Raw genomic sequence first — 21,470 nt, 5'->3', positions numbered from 1 at the left:
AACCCCCATAATAAATGATTAAAAACCAGAAATTTCCTTAAAATGTATTAAAAAAACCATTAATTCATCAAAAAACCCCATAATAATTGATTTAAATCCATCAAATAAATTAAATTTAACATTTTTCCTTAACAACCCCCAAAAATAAAGATTTAAAACCATCAAATACATTAAATTTAACATTTTTCCTTAAAAAACCCCCATCATAAATGATTAAAAACCAGAAATTTCCTTAATATGTATTAAAAAAACCATTAATTCATCAAAAAACCCCATAATAATTGATTTAAATCCATCAAATAAATTAAATTTAACATTTTTCCTTAACAACCCCTAATAATAACCGATTTAAAACCATCAAATACATTAAATTTAACATTTTTCCTTAACAACCCCCAATAATAACCGATTTAAAACCATCAAATACATTAAATTTAAAATTTTTCCTTAACAACCCCTAATAATAAACGATTTAAAACCAGAAATTTCCTTAAAATGTATTAAAAAAACCATTAATTCATCAAAAAAACCCATAATAATTGATTTAAATCCATCAATTAAATTAAATTTAACATTTTTCCTTAACAACCCCCCATAATAAATGATTAAAAACCAGAAATTTCCTTAAAATGTATTAAAAAAACCATTAATTCATCAAAAAACCCCATAATAATTGATTTATATCCATCAAATAAATTAAATTTAACATTTTTCCTTAAAAACCCCCAATAATAACCGATTTAAAACCATCAAATACATTAAATTTAACATTTTTCCTTAACAAACCTCCATAATAAATGATTAAAAACCAGAAATTTCCTTAAAATATATTAAAAAAAAACCTTTAATTCATCAAAAAACTTCATAATAATTGATTAATATCCATCAAGTAAATTAAATTTAACATTTTTCCTTAACAACCCCCAATAATAACCGATTTAAAACCATCAAATACATTAAATTTAACATTTTTCCTTAACAACCCCCAATAATAACCGATTTAAAACCATCAAATACATTAAATTTAACATTTTTCCTTAACAAACCCCCATAATAAATGATTAAAAACCAGAAATTTCCTTAAAATGTATTAAAAAAACCATTAATTCATCAAAAAACCCCATAATAATTGATTTAAATCCATCAAATAAATTAAATTTAACATTTTTCCTTAACAACCCCCAAAAATAAAGATTTAAAACCATCAAATACATTAAATTTAACATTTTTCCTTAAAAAACCCCCATCATAAATGATTAAAAACCAGAAATTTCCTTAATATGTATTAAAAAAAACCATTAATTCATCAAAAAACCCCATAATAATTGATTTAAATCCATCAAATAAATTAAATTTAACATTTTTCCTTAACAACCCCTAATAATAACCGATTTAAAACCATCAAATACATTAAATTTAACATTTTTCCTTAACAACCCCCAATAATAACCGATTTAAAACCATCAAATACATTAAATTTAAAATTTTTCCTTAACAACCCCTAATAATAAACGATTTAAAACCAGAAATTTCCTTAAAATGTATTAAAAAAACCATTAATTCATCAAAAAAACCCATAATAATTGATTTAAATCCATCAATTAAATTAAATTTAACATTTTTCCTTAACAACCCCCCATAATAAATGATTAAAAACCAGAAATTTCCTTAAAATGTATTAAAAAAACCATTAATTCATCAAAAAAAACCCATAATAATTGATTTAAATCCATCAAATAAATTAAATTTAACATTTTTCCTTAACAAACCCCCATAATAAATGATTAAAAACCAGAAATTTCCATAAAATGTATTAAAAAAACCATTAATTCATCAAAAAAACCCCATAATAATTGATTTAAATCCATCAAATAAATTAAATTTAACATTTTTCCTTAACAACCCCCAATAATAAACGATTTAAAACCATCAAATACATTAAATTTAACATTTTTCCTTAACAACCCCCAATAATAAACGATTTAAAACCATCAAATACATTAAATTTAACATTTTTCCTTAACAACCCCCAATAATAACCGATTTAAAACCATCAAATACATTAAATTTAACATTTTTCCTTAACAACCCCCAAAAACCCCATAATAATTGATTTAAATCCATCAAATAAATTAAATTTAACATTTTTCCTTAACAACCCCCAAAAATAAAGATTTAAAACCATCAAATACATTAAATTTAACATTTTTCCTTAAAAAAACCCCCATCATAAATGATTAAAAACCAGAAATTTCCTTAATATGTATTAAAAAAACCATTAATTCATCAAAAAACCCCATAATAATTGATTTAAATCCATCAAATAAATTAAATTTAACATTTTTCCTTAACAACCCCTAATAATAACTGATTTAAAACCATCAAATACATTAAATTTAACATTTTTCCTTAACAACCCCCAATAATAAACGATTTAAAACCAGAAATTTCCTTAAAATGTATTAAAAAAAACCATTAATTCATCAAAAAAAACCCATAATAATTGATTTAAATCCATCAATTAAATTAAATTTAACATTTTTCCTTAACAACTCCCCATAATAAATGATTAAAAACCAGAAATTTCCTTAAAATGTATTAAAAAAACCATTAACTCATCAAAAAACCCCATAATAATTGATTTAAATCCATCAAATAAATTAAATTTAACATTTTTCCTTAACAAACCCCCATAATAAATGATTAAAAACCAGAAATTTCCTTAAAATGTATTAAAAAAAACCATTAATTCATCAAAAAACCCCATAATAATTGATTTAAATCCATCAAATAAATTAAATTTAACATTTTTCCTTAACAACCCCTAATAATAACCGATTTAAAACCATCAAATACATTAAATTTAACATTTTTCCTTAACAACCCCCCATAATAAATGATTAAAAACCAGAAATTTCCTTAAAATATATTAAAAAAACCTTTAATTCATCAAAAAACTTCATAATAATTGATTAATATCCATCAAATAAATTAAATTTAACATTTTTCCTTAACAACCCCCAATAATAACCGATTTAAAACCATCAAATACATTAAATTTAACATTTTTCCTTAACAAACCTTCATAATAAATGATTAAAAACCAGAAATTTCCTTAAAATATATTAAAAAAACCTTTAATTCATCAAAAAACTTCATAATAATTGATTAATATCCATCAAGTAAATTAAATTTAACATTTTTCCTTAACAACCCCCAATAATAACCGATTTAAAACCATCAAATACATTAAATTTAACATTTTTCCTTAACAACCCCCAATAATAAACGATTTTAAAACCAGAAATTTCCTTAAAATGTATTAAAAAAACCATTAATTCATCAAAAAAACCCATAATAATTGATTTAAATCCATCAATTAAATTAAATTTAACATTTTTCCTTAACAACCCCCTATAATAAATTATTAAAACCAGAAATTTCCTTAAAATGTATTAAAAAAACCATTAATTCATCAAAAAAAACCCATAATAATTGATTTAAATCCATCAAATAAATTAAATTTAACATTTTTCCTTAACAACCCCCAATAATAAACGATTTAAAACCAGAAATTTCCTTAAAATGTATTAAAAAAACCATTAATTCATCAAAAAACCCCATAATAATTGATTTAAATCCATCAAATAAATTAAATTTAACATTTTTCCTTAACAACCCCCATAATAAATGATTAAAAACCAGAAATTTCCTTAAAATGTATTAAAAAAACCATTAATTCATCAAAAAACCCCATAATAATTGATTTATATCCATCAAATAAATTAAATTTAACGTTTTTCCTTAACAACCCCCAATAAAAAACTATTTAAAACCATCAAATACATTAAATTTAACATTTTTCCTTAACAAACCCCCATAATAAATGATTAAAAACCAGAAATTTCCTTAAAATGTATTAAAAAAAACCATTAATTCATCAAAAAACCCCATAATAACCGATTTAAAACCATCAAATACATTAAATTTAACATTTTTCCTTAACAACCCCCAATAATAACCGATTTAAAACCATCAAATACATTAAATTTAAAATTTTTCCTTAACAACCCCCAATAATAAACGATTTAAAACCAGAAATTTCCTTAAAATGTATTAAAAAAACCATTAATTCATCAAAAAAACCCATAATAATTGATTTAAATCCATCAAATAAATTAAATTTAACATTTTTCCTTATCAAACCCCCATAATAAATTATTAAAAACCAGAAATTTCCTTAAAATGTATTAAAAAAACCATTAATTCATCAAAAAACCCCATAATAATTGATTTAAATCCATCAAATAAAATTAATTTAACATTTTTCCTTAACAACCCCCAATAATAAAGATTTAAAACCATCAAATACATTAAATTTAACATTTTTCCTTAACAAACCCCCATCATAAATGATTAAAAACAAGAAATTTCCTTAATATGTATTAAAAAAACCATTAATTCATCAAAAAACCCCATAATAATTGATTTAAATCCATCAAATAAATTAAATTTAACATTTTTCCTTAACAACCCCTAATAATAACCGATTTAAAACCATCAAATACATTAAATTTAACATTTTTCCTTAACAACCCCCAATAATAACCGATTTAAAACCATCAAATACATTAAATTTAACATTTTTCCTTAACAAACCCCCATAATAAATGATTAAAAACCAGAAATTTCCTTAAAATGTATTAAAAAAACCATTAATTCATCAAAAAACCCCATAATAATTGATTTAAATCCATCAAATAAATTAAATTTAACATTTTTCCTTAACAACCCCCAAAAATAAAGATTTAAAACCATCAAATACATTAAATTTAACATTTTTCCTTAAAAAACCCCCATCATAAATGATTAAAAACCAGAAATTTCCTTAATATGTATTAAAAAAACCATTAATTCATCAAAAAACCCCATAATAATTGATTTAAATCCATCAAATAAATTAAATTTAACATTTTTCCTTAACAACCCCTAATAATAACTGATTTAAAACCATCAAATACATTAAATTTAACATTTTTCCTTAACAACCCCCAATAATAACCGATTTAAAACCATCAAATACATTAAATTTAAAATTTTTCCTTAACAACCCCTAATAATAAACGATTTAAAACCAGAAATTTCCTTAAAATGTATTAAAAAAACCATTAATTCATCAAAAAAACCCATAATAATTGATTTAAATCCATCAATTAAATTAAATTTAACATTTTTCCTTAACAACCCCCCATAATAAATGATTAAAAACCAGAAATTTCCTTAAAATGTATTAAAAAAACCATTAATTCATCAAAAAACCCCATAATAATTGATTTATATCCATCAAATAAATTAAATTTAACATTTTTCCTTAAAAACCCCCAATAATAACCGATTTAAAACCATCAAATACATTAAATTTAACATTTTTCCTTAACAAACCTCCATAATAAATGATTAAAAACCAGAAATTTCCTTAAAATATATTAAAAAAACCTTTAATTCATCAAAAAACTTCATAATAATTGATTAATATCCATCAAGTAAATTAAATTTAACATTTTTCCTTAACAACCCCCAATAATAACCGATTTAAAACCATCAAATACATTAAATTTAACATTTTTCCTTAACAACCCCCCATAATAAATGATTAAAAACCAGAAATTTCCTTAAAATTTATTAAAAAAACCATTAATTCATCAAAAAACCCCATAATAATTGATTTAAATCCATCAAATAAATTAAATTTAACATTTTTCCTTAACAACCCCCAATAATAAACGATTTAAAACCAGAAATTTCCTTAAAATGTATTAAAAAAACCATTAATTCATCAAAAAAAACCCATAATAATTGATTTAAATCCATCAATTAAATTAAATTTAACATTTTTCCTTAACAACCCCCCATAATAAATGATTAAAAACCAGAAATTTCCTTAAAATTTATTAAAAAAACCATTAATTCATCAAAAAAACCCCATAATAATTGATTTAAATCCATCAAATAAATTAAATTTAACATTTTTCCTTAACAAAACCCCATAATAAATTATTAAAAACCAGAAATTTCCTTAAAATGTATAAAAAAAACCATTAATTCATCAAAAAACCCCATAATAATTGATTTAAATCCATCAAATAAATTAAATTTAACATTTTTCCTTAACAACCCCCACAATAAATGATTAAAAACCAGAAATTTCCTTAAAATTATTCAAAAAACCATTAATTCATCAAAAAACCCCATAATAATTGATTTAAATCCATCAAATAAATTAAATTTAACATTTTTCCTTAACAACCCCCAATAATAAACGATTTAAAACCAGAAATTTCCTTAAAATGTATTAAAAAAACCATTAATTCATCAAAAAAACCCATAATAATTGATTTAAATCCATCAATTAAATTAAATTTAACATTTTTCCTTAACAACCCCCCATAATAAATGATTAAAAACCAGAAATTTCCTTAAAATATATTAAAAAAACCTTTAATTCATCAAAAAACTTCATAATAATTGATTAATATCCATCAAATAAATTAAATTTAACATTTTTCCTTAACAACCCCCAATAATAACCGATTTAAAACCATCAAATACATTAAATTTAACATTTTTCCTTAACAAACCTCCATAATAAATGATTAAAAACCAGAAATTTCCTTAAAATTTATTAAAAAAACCTTTAATTCATCAAAAAACTTCATAATAATTGATTAATATCCATCAAGTAAATTAAATTTAACATTTTTCCTTAACAACCCCCAATAATAACCGATTTAAAACCATCAAATACATTAAATTTAACATTTTTCCTTAACAACCCCCAATAATAAATTATTAAAACCAGAAATTTCCTTAAAATGTATTAAAAAAAACCATTAATTCATCAAAAAAAACCCATAATAATTGATTTAAATCCATCAAATAAATTAAATTTAACATTTTTCCTTATCAAACCCCCCATCATAAATGATTAAAAACCAGAAATTTCCTTAATATGTATTAAAAAAACCATTAATTCATCAAAAAACCCCATAATAATTGATTTAAATCCATCAAATAAATTAAATTTAACATTTTTCCTTAACAACCCCTAATAATAACTGATTTAAAACCATCAAATACATTAAATTTAACATTTTTCCTTAACAACCCCCAATAATAACCGATTTAAAACCATCAAATACATTAAATTTAAAATTTTTCCTTAACAACCCCTAATAATAAACGATTTAAAACCAGAAATTTCCTTAAAATGTATTAAAAAAACCATTAATTCATCAAAAAAAACCCATAATAATTGATTTAAATCCATCAATTAAATTAAATTTAACATTTTTCCTTAACAACCCCCCATAATAAATGATTAAAAACCAGAAATTTCCTTAAAATGTATTAAAAAAACCATTAATTCATCAAAAAACCCCATAATAATTGATTTATATCCATCAAATAAATTAAATTTAACATTTTTCCTTAAAAACCCCCAATAATAACCGATTTAAAACCATCAAATACATTAAATTTAACATTTTTCCTTAACAAACCTCCATAATAAATGATTAAAAACCAGAAATTTCCTTAAAATATATTAAAAAAAACCTTTAATTCATCAAAAAACTTCATAATAATTGATTAATATCCATCAAGTAAATTAAATTTAACATTTTTCCTTAACAACCCCCAATAATAACCGATTTAAAACCATCAAATACATTAAATTTAACATTTTTCCTTAACAACCCCCCATAATAAATGATTAAAAACCAGAAATTTCCTTAAAATTTATTAAAAAAACCATTAATTCATCAAAAAACCCCATAATAATTGATTTAAATCCATCAAATAAATTAAATTTAACATTTTTCCTTAACAACCCCCAATAATAAACGATTTAAAACCAGAAATTTCCTTAAAATGTATTAAAAAAACCATTAATTCATCAAAAAAAACCCATAATAATTGATTTAAATCCATCAATTAAATTAAATTTAACATTTTTCCTTAACAACCCCCCATAATAAATGATTAAAAACCAGAAATTTCCTTAAAATTTATTAAAAAAAACCATTAATTCATCAAAAAACCCCATAATAATTGATTTAAATCCATCAAATAAATTAAATTTAACATTTTTCCTTAACAAAACCCCATAATAAATTATTAAAAACCAGAAATTTCCTTAAAATGTATAAAAAAAACCATTAATTCATCAAAAAACCCCATAATAATTGATTTAAATCCATCAAATAAATTAAATTTAACATTTTTCCTTAACAACCCCCACAATAAATGATTAAAAACCAGAAATTTCCTTAAAATTATTCAAAAAACCATTAATTCATCAAAAAACCCCATAATAATTGATTTAAATCCATCAAATAAATTAAATTTAACATTTTTCCTTAACAACCCCCAATAATAAACGATTTAAAACCAGAAATTTCCTTAAAATGTATTAAAAAAACCATTAATTCATCAAAAAAAACCCATAATAATTGATTTAAATCCATCAATTAAATTAAATTTAACATTTTTCCTTAACAACCCCCCATAATAAATGATTAAAAACCAGAAATTTCCTTAAAATATATTAAAAAAACCTTTAATTCATCAAAAAACTTCATAATAATTGATTAATATCCATCAAATAAATTAAATTTAACATTTTTCCTTAACAACCCCCAATAATAACCGATTTAAAACCATCAAATACATTAAATTTAACATTTTTCCTTAACAAACCTCCATAATAAATGATTAAAAACCAGAAATTTCCTTAAAATTTATTAAAAAAACCTTTAATTCATCAAAAAACTTCATAATAATTGATTAATATCCATCAAGTAAATTAAATTTAACATTTTTCCTTAACAACCCCCACAATAAATGATTAAAAACCAGAAATTTCCTTAAAATTATTCAAAAAACCATTAATTCATCAAAAAACCCCATAATAATTGATTTAAATCCATCAAATAAATTAAATTTAACATTTTTCCTTAACAACCCCCAATAATAAACGATTTAAAACCAGAAATTTCCTTAAAATGTATTAAAAAAAACCATTAATTCATCAAAAAAAACCCATAATAATTGATTTAAATCCATCAATTAAATTAAATTTAACATTTTTCCTTAACAACCCCCCATAATAAATGATTAAAAACCAGAAATTTCCTTAAAATATATTAAAAAAACCTTTAATTCATCAAAAAACTTCATAATAATTGATTAATATCCATCAAATAAATTAAATTTAACATTTTTCCTTAACAACCCCCAATAATAACCGATTTAAAACCATCAAATACATTAAATTTAACATTTTTCCTTAACAAACCTCCATAATAAATGATTAAAAACCAGAAATTTCCTTAAAATTTATTAAAAAAACCTTTAATTCATCAAAAAACTTCATAATAATTGATTAATATCCATCAAGTAAATTAAATTTAACATTTTTCCTTAACAACCCCCAATAATAACCGATTTAAAACCATCAAATACATTAAATTTAACATTTTTCCTTAACAACCCCCAATAATAAATTATTAAAACCAGAAATTTCCTTAAAATGTATTAAAAAAACCATTAATTCATCAAAAAAACCCATAATAATTGATTTAAATCCATCAAATAAATTAAATTTAACATTTTTCCTTATCAAACCCCCATAATAAATTATTAAAAACCAGAAATTTCCTTAAAATGTATTAAAAAAACCATTAATTCATCAAAAAACCCCATAATAATTGATTTAAATCCATCAAATAAAATTAATTTAACATTTTTCCTTAACAACCCCCAATAATAAAGATTTAAAACCATCAAATACATTAAATTTAACATTTTTCCTTAACAAACCCCCATCATAAATGATTAAAAACAAGAAATTTCCTTAATATGTATTAAAAAAACCATTAATTCATCAAAAAACCCCATAATAATTGATTTAAATCCATCAAATAAATTAAATTTAACATTTTTCCTTAACAACCCCTAATAATAACCGATTTAAAACCATCAAATACATTAAATTTAACATTTTTCCTTAACAACCCCCAATAATAACCGATTTAAAACCATCAAATACATTAAATTTAACATTTTTCCTTAACAAACCCCCATAATAAATGATTAAAAACCAGAAATTTCCTTAAAATGTATTAAAAAAACCATTAATTCATCAAAAAACCCCATAATAATTGATTTAAATCCATCAAATAAATTAAATTTAACATTTTTCCTTAACAACCCCCAAAAATAAAGATTTAAAACCATCAAATACATTAAATTTAACATTTTTCCTTAAAAAACCCCCATCATAAATGATTAAAAACCAGAAATTTCCTTAATATGTATTAAAAAAACCATTAATTCATCAAAAAACCCCATAATAATTGATTTAAATCCATCAAATAAATTAAATTTAACATTTTTCCTTAACAACCCCTAATAATAACCGATTTAAAACCATCAAATACATTAAATTTAACATTTTTCCTTAACAACCCCCAATAATAACCGATTTAAAACCATCAAATACATTAAATTTAAAATTTTTCCTTAACAACCCCTAATAATAAACGATTTAAAACCAGAAATTTCCTTAAAATGTATTAAAAAAAACCATTAATTCATCAAAAAAACCCATAATAATTGATTTAAATCCATCAATTAAATTAAATTTAACATTTTTCCTTAACAACCCCCCATAATAAATGATTAAAAACCAGAAATTTCCTTAAAATGTATTAAAAAAACCATTAATTCATCAAAAAACCCCATAATAATTGATTTATATCCATCAAATAAATTAAATTTAACATTTTTCCTTAAAAACCCCCAATAATAACCGATTTAAAACCATCAAATACATTAAATTTAACATTTTTCCTTAACAAACCTCCATAATAAATGATTAAAAACCAGAAATTTCCTTAAAATATATTAAAAAAACCTTTAATTCATCAAAAAACTTCATAATAATTGATTAATATCCATCAAGTAAATTAAATTTAACATTTTTCCTTAACAACCCCCAATAATAACCGATTTAAAACCATCAAATACATTAAATTTAACATTTTTCCTTAACAACCCCCCATAATAAATGATTAAAAACCAGAAATTTCCTTAAAATTTATTAAAAAAACCATTAATTCATCAAAAAACCCCATAATAATTGATTTAAATCCATCAAATAAATTAAATTTAACATTTTTCCTTAACAACCCCCAATAATAAACGATTTAAAACCAGAAATTTCCTTAAAATGTATTAAAAAAAACCATTAATTCATCAAAAAAACCCATAATAATTGATTTAAATCCATCAATTAAATTAAATTTAACATTTTTCCTTAACAACCCCCCATAATAAATGATTAAAAACCAGAAATTTCCTTAAAATTTATTAAAAAAACCATTAATTCATCAAAAAACCCCATAATAATTGATTTAAATCCATCAAATAAATTAAATTTAACATTTTTCCTTAACAAAACCCCATAATAAATTATTAAAAACCAGAAATTTCCTTAAAATGTATAAAAAAAACCATTAATTCATCAAAAAAACCCCATAATAATTGATTTAAATCCATCAAATAAATTAAATTTAACATTTTTCCTTAACAACCCCCACAATAAATGATTAAAAAACCAGAAATTTCCTTAAAATTATTCAAAAAACCATTAATTCATCAAAAAACCCCATAATAATTGATTTAAATCCATCAAATAAATTAAATTTAACATTTTTCCTTAACAACCCCCAATAATAAACGATTTAAAACCAGAAATTTCCTTAAAATGTATTAAAAAAACCATTAATTCATCAAAAAAAACCCATAATAATTGATTTAAATCCATCAATTAAATTAAATTTAACATTTTTCCTTAACAACCCCCCATAATAAATGATTAAAAACCAGAAATTTCCTTAAAATATATTAAAAAAACCTTTAATTCATCAAAAAACTTCATAATAATTGATTAATATCCATCAAATAAATTAAATTTAACATTTTTCCTTAACAACCCCCAATAATAACCGATTTAAAACCATCAAATACATTAAATTTAACATTTTTCCTTAACAAACCTCCATAATAAATGATTAAAAACCAGAAATTTCCTTAAAATTTATTAAAAAAACCTTTAATTCATCAAAAAACTTCATAATAATTGATTAATATCCATCAAGTAAATTAAATTTAACATTTTTCCTTAACAACCCCCAATAATAACCGATTTAAAAACCATCAAATACATTAAATTTAACATTTTTCCTTAACAACCCCCAATAATAAATTATTAAAACCAGAAATTTCCTTAAAATGTATTAAAAAAACCATTAATTCATCAAAAAAACCCATAATAATTAATTTAAATCCATCAAATAAATTAAATTTAACATTTTTCCTTAACAACCCCCAATAATAAACGATTTAAAACCAGAAATTTCCTTAAAATGTATTAAAAAAACCATTAATTCATCAAAAAACCCCATAATAATTGATTTAAATCCATCAAATAAATTAAATTTAACATTTTTCCTTAACAACCCCCATAATAAATGATTAAAAACCAGAAATTTCCTTAAAATGTATTAAAAAAACCATTAATTCATCAAAAAACCCCATAATAATTGATTTAAATCCATCAAATAAATTAAATTTAACATTTTTCCTTAACAACCCCTAATAATAACCGATTTAAAACCATCAAATACATTAAATTTAACATTTTTCCTTAACAACCCCCAATAATAACCGATTTAAAACCATCAAATACATTAAATTTAACATTTTACCTTAACAACCCCCAATAATAAACGATTTAAAACCAGAAATTTCCTTAAAATGTATTAAAAAAACCATTAATTCATCAAAAAAACCCATAATAATTGATTTAAATCCATCAATTAAATTAAATTTAACATTTTTCCTTAACAACCCCCCATAATAAATGATTAAAAACCAGAAATTTCCTTAAAATTTATTAAAAAAACCATTAATTCATCAAAAAACCCCATAATAATTGATTTAAATCCATCAAATAAATTAAATTTAACATTTTTCCTTAACAAACCCCCATAATAAATTATTAAAAACCAGAAATTTCCTTAAAATGTATTAAAAAAACCATTAATTCGTCAAAAAACCCCATAATAACCGATTTAAAACCATCAAATACATTAAATTTAACATTTTTTCCTTAACAACCCCCAATAATAACCGATTTAAAACCATCAAATACATTAAATTTAAAATTTTTCCTTAACAACCCCCAATAATAAACGATTTAAAACCAGAAATTTCCTTAAAATGTATTAAAAAAAACCATTAATTCATCAAAAAAACCCATAATAATTGATTTAAATCCATCAAATAAATTAAATTTAACATTTTTCCTTATCAAACCCCCATAATAAATTATTAAAAACCAGAAATTTCCTTAAAATGTATTAAAAAAACCATTAATTCATCAAAAAACCCCATAATAATTGATTTAAATCCATCAAATAAAATTAATTTAACATTTTTCCTTAACAACCCCCAATAATAAAGATTTAAAACCATCAAATACATTAAATTTAACATTTTTCCTTAACAAACCCCCATCATAAATGATTAAAAACAAGAAATTTCCTTAATATGTATTAAAAAAACCATTAATTCATCAAAAAACCCCATAATAATTGATTTAAATCCATCAAATAAATTAAACTTAACATTTTTCCTTAACAACCCCTAATAATAACCGATTTAAAACCATCAAATACATTAAATTTAACATTTTTCCTTAACAACCCCCAATAATAACCGATTTAAAACCATCAAATACATTAAATTTAACATTTTTCCTTAACAAACCCCCATAATAAATGATTAAAAACCAGAAATTTCCTTAAAATGTATTAAAAAAACCATTAACTCATCAAAAAACCCCATAATAATTGATTTAAATCCATCAAATAAATTAAATTTAACATTTTTCCTTAACAAACCCCCATAATAAATGATTAAAAACCAGAAATTTCCTTAAAATGTATTAAAAAAAACCATTAATTCATCAAAAAACCCCATAATAATTGATTTAAATCCATCAAATAAATTAAATTTAACATTTTTCCTTAACAACCCCTAATAATAACCGATTTAAAACCATCAAATACATTAAATTTAACATTTTTCCTTAACAACCCCCCATAATAAATGATTAAAAACCAGAAATTTCCTTAAAATATATTAAAAAAACCTTTAATTCATCAAAAAACTTCATAATAATTGATTAATATCCATCAAATAAATTAAATTTAACATTTTTCCTTAACAACCCCCAATAATAACCGATTTAAAACCATCAAATACATTAAATTTAACATTTTTCCTTAACAAACCTTCATAATAAATGATTAAAAACCAGAAATTTCCTTAAAATATATTAAAAAAACCTTTAATTCATCAAAAAACTTCATAATAATTGATTAATATCCATCAAGTAAATTAAATTTAACATTTTTCCTTAACAACCCCCAATAATAACCGATTTAAAACCATCAAATACATTAAATTTAACATTTTTCCTTAACAACCCCCAATAATAAACGATTTAAAACCAGAAATTTCCTTAAAATGTATTAAAAAAACCATTAATTCATCAAAAAAAACCCATAATAATTGATTTAAATCCATCAATTAAATTAAATTTAACATTTTTCCTTAACAACCCCCTATAATAAATTATTAAAACCAGAAATTTCCTTAAAATGTATTAAAAAAACCATTAATTCATCAAAAAAACCCATAATAATTGATTTAAATCCATCAAATAAATTAAATTTAACATTTTTCCTTAACAACCCCCAATAATAAACGATTTAAAACCAGAAATTTCCTTAAAATGTATTAAAAAAACCATTAATTCATCAAAAAACCCCATAATAATTGATTTAAATCCATCAAATAAATTAAATTTAACATTTTTCCTTAACAACCCCCATAATAAATGATTAAAAACCAGAAATTTCCTTAAAATGTATTAAAAAAACCATTAATTCATCAAAAAACCCCATAATAATTGATTTATATCCATCAAATAAATTAAATTTAACGTTTTTCCTTAACAACCCCCAATAAAAAACTATTTAAAACCATCAAATACATTAAATTTAACATTTTTCCTTAACAAACCCCCATAATAAATGATTAAAAACCAGAAATTTCCTTAAAATGTATTAAAAAAACCATTAATTCATCAAAAAACCCCATAATAACCGATTTAAAACCATCAAATACATTAAATTTAACATTTTTCCTTAACAACCCCCAATAATAACCGATTTAAAACCATCAAATACATTAAATTTAAAATTTTTCCTTAACAACCCCCAATAATAAACGATTTAAAACCAGAAATTTCCTTAAAATGTATTAAAAAAACCATTAATTCATCAAAAAAACCCATAATAATTGATTTAAATCCATCAAATAAATTAAATTTAACATTTTTCCTTATCAAACCCCCATAATAAATTATTAAAAACCAGAAATTTCCTTAAAATGTATTAAAAAAACCATTAATTCATCAAAAAACCCCATAATAATTGATTTAAATCCATCAAATAAAATTAATTTAACATTTTTCCTTAACAACCCCCAATAATAAAGATTTAAAACCATCAAATACATTAAATTTAACATTTTTCCTTAACAAACCCCCATCATAAATGATTAAAAACAAGAAATTTCCTTAATATGTATTAAAAAAACCATTAATTCATCAAAAAACCCCATAATAATTGATTTAAATCCATCAAATAAATTAAATTTAACATTTTTCCTTAACAACCCCCATAATAAATGATTAAAAACCAGAAATTTCCTTAAAATGTATTAAAAAAACCATTAATTCATCAAAAAACCCCATAATAATTGATTTAAATCCATCAAATAAATTAAATTTAACATTTTTCCTTAACAACCCCTAATAATAACCGATTTAAAACCATCAAATACATTAAATTTAACATTTTTCCTTAACAACCCCCAATAATAACCGATTTAAAACCATCAAATACATTAAATTTAACATTTTACCTTAACAACCCCCAATAATAAACGATTTAAAACCAGAAATTTCCTTAAAATGTATTAAAAAAACCATTAATTCATCAAAAAAACCCATAATAATTGATTTAAATCCATCAATTAAATTAAATTTAACATTTTTCCTTAACAACCCCCCATAATAAATGATTAAAAACCAGAAATTTCCTTAAAATTTATTAAAAAAAACCATTAATTCATCAAAAAACCCCATAATAATTGATTTAAATCCATCAAATAAATTAAATTTAACATTTTTCCTTAACAACCCCCAATAATAAACGATTTAAAACCAGAAATTTCCTTAAAATGTATTAAAAAAACCATTAATTCATCAAAAAAAACCCATAATAATTGATTTAAATCCATCAATTAAATTAAATTTAACATTTTTCCTTAACAACCCCCCATAATAAATGATTAAAAACCAGAAATTTCCTTAAAATTTATTAAAAAAACCATTAATTCATCAAAAAACCCCATAATAATTGATTTAAATCCATCAAATAAATTAAATTTAACATTTTTCCTTAACAAAACCCCATAATAAATTATTAAAAACCAGAAATTTCCTTAAAATGTATAAAAAAAACCATTAATTCATCAAAAAACCCCATAATAATTGATTTAAATCCATCAAATAAATTAAATTTAACATTTTTCCTTAACAACCCCCCACAATAAATGATTAAAAACCAGAAATTTCCTTAAAATTATTCAAAAAACCATTAATTCATCAAAAAACCCCATAATAATTGATTTAAATCCATCAAATAAATTAAATTTAACATTTTTCCTTAACAACCCCCAATAATAAACGATTTAAAACCAGAAATTTCCTTAAAATGTATTAAAAAAAACCATTAATTCATCAAAAAAACCCATAATAATTGATTTAAATCCATCAATTAAATTAAATTTAACATTTTTCCTTAACAACCCCCCATAATAAATGATTAAAAACCAGAAATTTCCTTAAAATATATTAAAAAAACCTTTAATTCATCAAAAAACTTCATAATAATTGATTAATATCCATCAAATAAATTAAATTTAACATTTTTCCTTAACAACCCCCAATAATAACCGATTTAAAACCATCAAATACATTAAATTTAACATTTTTCCTTAACAAACCTCCATAATAAATGATTAAAAACCAGAAATTTCCTTAAAATTTATTAAAAAAACCTTTAATTCATCAAAAAAACTTCATAATAATTGATTAATATCCATCAAGTAAATTAAATTTAACATTTTTCCTTAACAACCCCCAATAATAACCGATTTAAAACCATCAAATACATTAAATTTAACATTTTTCCTTAACAACCCCCAATAATAAATTATTAAAACCAGAAATTTCCTTAAAATGTATTAAAAAAACCATTAATTCATCAAAAAAAACCCATAATAATTAATTTAAATCCATCAAATAAATTAAATTTAACATTTTTCCTTAACAACCCCCAATAATAAACGATTTTAAAACCAGAAATTTCCTTAAAATGTATTAAAAAAAACCATTAATTCATCAAAAAACCCCATAATAATTGATTTAAATCCATCAAATAAATTAAATTTAACATTTTTCCTTAACAACCCCCCATAATAAATGATTAAAAACCAGAAATTTCCTTAAAATGTATTAAAAAAAACCATTAATTCATCAAAAAAACCCCATAATAATTGATTTAAATCCATCAAATAAATTAAATTTAACATTTTTCCTTAACAACCCCTAATAATAACCGATTTTAAAACCATCAAATACATTAAATTTAACATTTTTCCTTAACAACCCCCAATAATAACCGATTTAAAACCATCAAATACATTAAATTTAACATTTTACCTTAACAACCCCCAATAATAAACGATTTAAAACCAGAAATTTCCTTAAAATGTATTAAAAAAACCATTAATTCATCAAAAAAAACCCATAATAATTGATTTTAAATCCATCAATTAAATTAAATTTAACATTTTTCCTTAACAACCCCCCATAATAAATGATTAAAAACCAGAAATTTCCTTAAAATTTATTAAAAAAACCATTAATTCATCAAAAAACCCCATAATAATTGATTTAAATCCATCAAATAAATTAAATTTAACATTTTTCCTTAACAAACCCCCATAATAAATTATTAAAAACCAGAAATTTCCTTAAAATGTATTAAAAAAACCATTAATTCGTCAAAAAAACCCCATAATAACCGATTTAAAACCATCAAATACATTAAATTTAACATTTTTCCTTAACAACCCCCAATAATAACCGATTTAAAACCATCAAATACATTAAATTTAAAATTTTTCCTTAACAACCCCCAATAATAAACGATTTAAAACCAGAAATTTCCTTAAAATGTATTAAAAAAACCATTAATTCATCAAAAAAACCCATAATAATTGATTTAAATCCATCAAATAAATTAAATTTAACATTTTTCCTTATCAAACCCCCATAATAAATTATTAAAAACCAGAAATTTCCTTAAAATGTATTAAAAAAACCATTAATTCATCAAAAAACCCCATAATAATTGATTTAAATCCATCAAATAAAATTAATTTAACATTTTTCCTTAACAACCCCCAATAATAAAGATTTAAAACCATCAAATACATTAAATTTAACATTTTTCCTTAACAAACCCCCATCATAAATGATTAAAAACAAGAAATTTCCTTAATATGTATTAAAAAAACCATTAATTCATCAAAAAACCCCATAATAATTGATTTAAATCCATCAAATAAATTAAACTTAACATTTTTCCTTAACAACCCCTAATAATAACCGATTTAAAACCATCAAATACATTAAATTTAACATTTTTCCTTAACAACCCCCAATAATAACCGATTTAAAACCATCAAATACATTAAATTTAACATTTTTCCTTAACAAACCCCCATAATAAATGATTAAAAACCAGAAATTTCCTTAAAATGTATTAAAAAAACCATTAATTCATCAAAAAACCCCATAATAATTGATTTAAATCCATCAAATAAATTAAATTTAACATTTTTCCTTAACAACCCCCAAAAATAAAGATTTAAAACCATCAAATACATTAAATTTAACATTTTTCCTTAACAAACCCCCATCATAAATGATTGAAAACCAGAAATTTCCTTAATATGTATTAAAAAAAACCATTAATTCATCAAAAAACCCCATAATAATTGATTTAAATCCATCAAATAAATTAAATTTAACATTTTTCCTTAACAACCCCTAATAATAACCGATTTAAAACCATCAAATACATTAAATTTAACATTTTTCCTTAACAAACCCCCATAATAAATGATTAAAAACCAGAAATTTCCTTAAAATGTATTAAAAAAACCATTAATTCATCAAAAAAACCCCATAATAATTGATTTAAATTAGTGATGGGTCGAACTCTGATTTTTTAAATCGAACCGAACTTGAACCGAACTTTAAATTATTTTTTCGAACTCGAACCGAACCGAACCTTCATATTTTCTACCGAACCGAACCGAAACGAACCTAGAATCATTTTAAGTCGAACTCGAACTCGAACTCAATATTTTTTATCATTATTATTATAAATGATACATAAGGTGCCTGTTACAGTTTATAACTTTCTATCGCCAATAGTCTAATTATTTCTAAAAAATGATTATCAATTTTTATTTTTTTTAAATAAATTTTGAAGAATTGTACAAATATTTGGTCTCTGAACTATTGTGGTCAGTAAGTCAGGTTCGACAAATATTTTCAAGTTCGATTTTCGAACAGTCAAAGATGTTTGATAGTTCGGTTCGAATTTTTTTCGTGCCGAGTTCGAATTTCGAATCGAACCGAACATCAAGGGTTCGGTTCGGTTCGGTTCGAGATTCGAACAGTTCGACCCATCACTAATTTAAATCCATCAAATAAATTAAATTTAACATTTTTCCTTAACAACCCCCAATAATAAAGATTTAAAACCATCAAATAAATTAAATTTAACATTTTTCCTTAACAACCCCTAATAATAACCGATTTAAAACCATCAAATACATTAAATTTAACATTTTTCCTTAACAACCCCCCATAATAAATGATTAAAAACCAGAAATTTCCTTAAAATATATTAAAAAAACCTTTAATTCATCAAAAAACTTCATAATAATTGATTAATATCCATCAAATAAATTAAATTTAACATTTTTCCTTAACAACCCCCAATAATAACCGATTTAAAACCATCAAATACATTAAATTTAACATTTTTCCTTAACAAACCTTCATAATAAATGATTAAAAACCAGAAATTTCCTTAAAATATATTAAAAAAACCTTTAATTCATCAAAAAACTTCATAATAATTGATTAATATCCATCAAGTAAATTAAATTTAACATTTTTCCTTAACAACCCCCAATAATAACCGATTTAAAACCATCAAATACATTAAATTTAACATTTTTCCTTAACAATCCCCAATAATAAACGATTTAAAACCAGAAATTTCCTTAAAATGTATTAAAAAAACCATTAATTCATCAAAAAAACCCATAATAATTGATTTAAATCCATCAATTAAATTAAATTTAACATTTTTCCTTAACAACCCCCCTATAATAAATTATTAAAACCAGAAATTTCCTTAAAATGTATTAAAAAAAACCATTAATTCATCAAAAAAAAACCCATAATAATTGATTTAAATCCATCAAATAAATTAAATTTAACATTTTTCCTTAACAACCCACAATAATAAACGATTTAAAACCAGAAATTTCCTTAAAATGTATTAAAAAAAACCATTAATTCATCAAAAAAACCCCATAATAATTGATTTAAATCCATCAAATAAATTAAATTTAACATTTTTCCTTAACAACCCCCATAATAAATGATTAAAAACCAGAAATTTCCTTAAAATGTATTAAAAAAACCATTAATTCATCAAAAAACCCCATAATAATTGATTTATATCCATCAAATAAATTAAATTTAACGTTTTTCCTTAACAACCCCCAATAAAAAACTATTTAAAACCATCAAATACATTAAATTTAACATTTTTCCTTAACAAACCCCCATAATAAATGATTAAAAACCAGAAATTTCCTTAAAATGTATTAAAAAAACCATTAATTCATCAAAAAACCCCATAATAACCGATTTAAAACCATCAAATACATTAAATTTAACATTTTTCCTTAACAACCCCCAATAATAACCGATTTAAAACCATCAAATACATTAAATTTAAAATTTTTCCTTAACAACCCCCAATAATAAACGATTTAAAACCAGAAATTTCCTTAAAATGTATTAAAAAAAACCATTAATTCATCAAAAAAACCCA

This window comes from Rhopalosiphum padi, unplaced genomic scaffold, assembly GCF_020882245.1.
Source record: "Rhopalosiphum padi isolate XX-2018 unplaced genomic scaffold, ASM2088224v1 scaffold1, whole genome shotgun sequence".
Classification (NCBI taxonomy): Eukaryota; Metazoa; Arthropoda; class Insecta; order Hemiptera; family Aphididae; genus Rhopalosiphum; species Rhopalosiphum padi.
Note: the sequence above shows the minus strand (reverse complement) of the source record.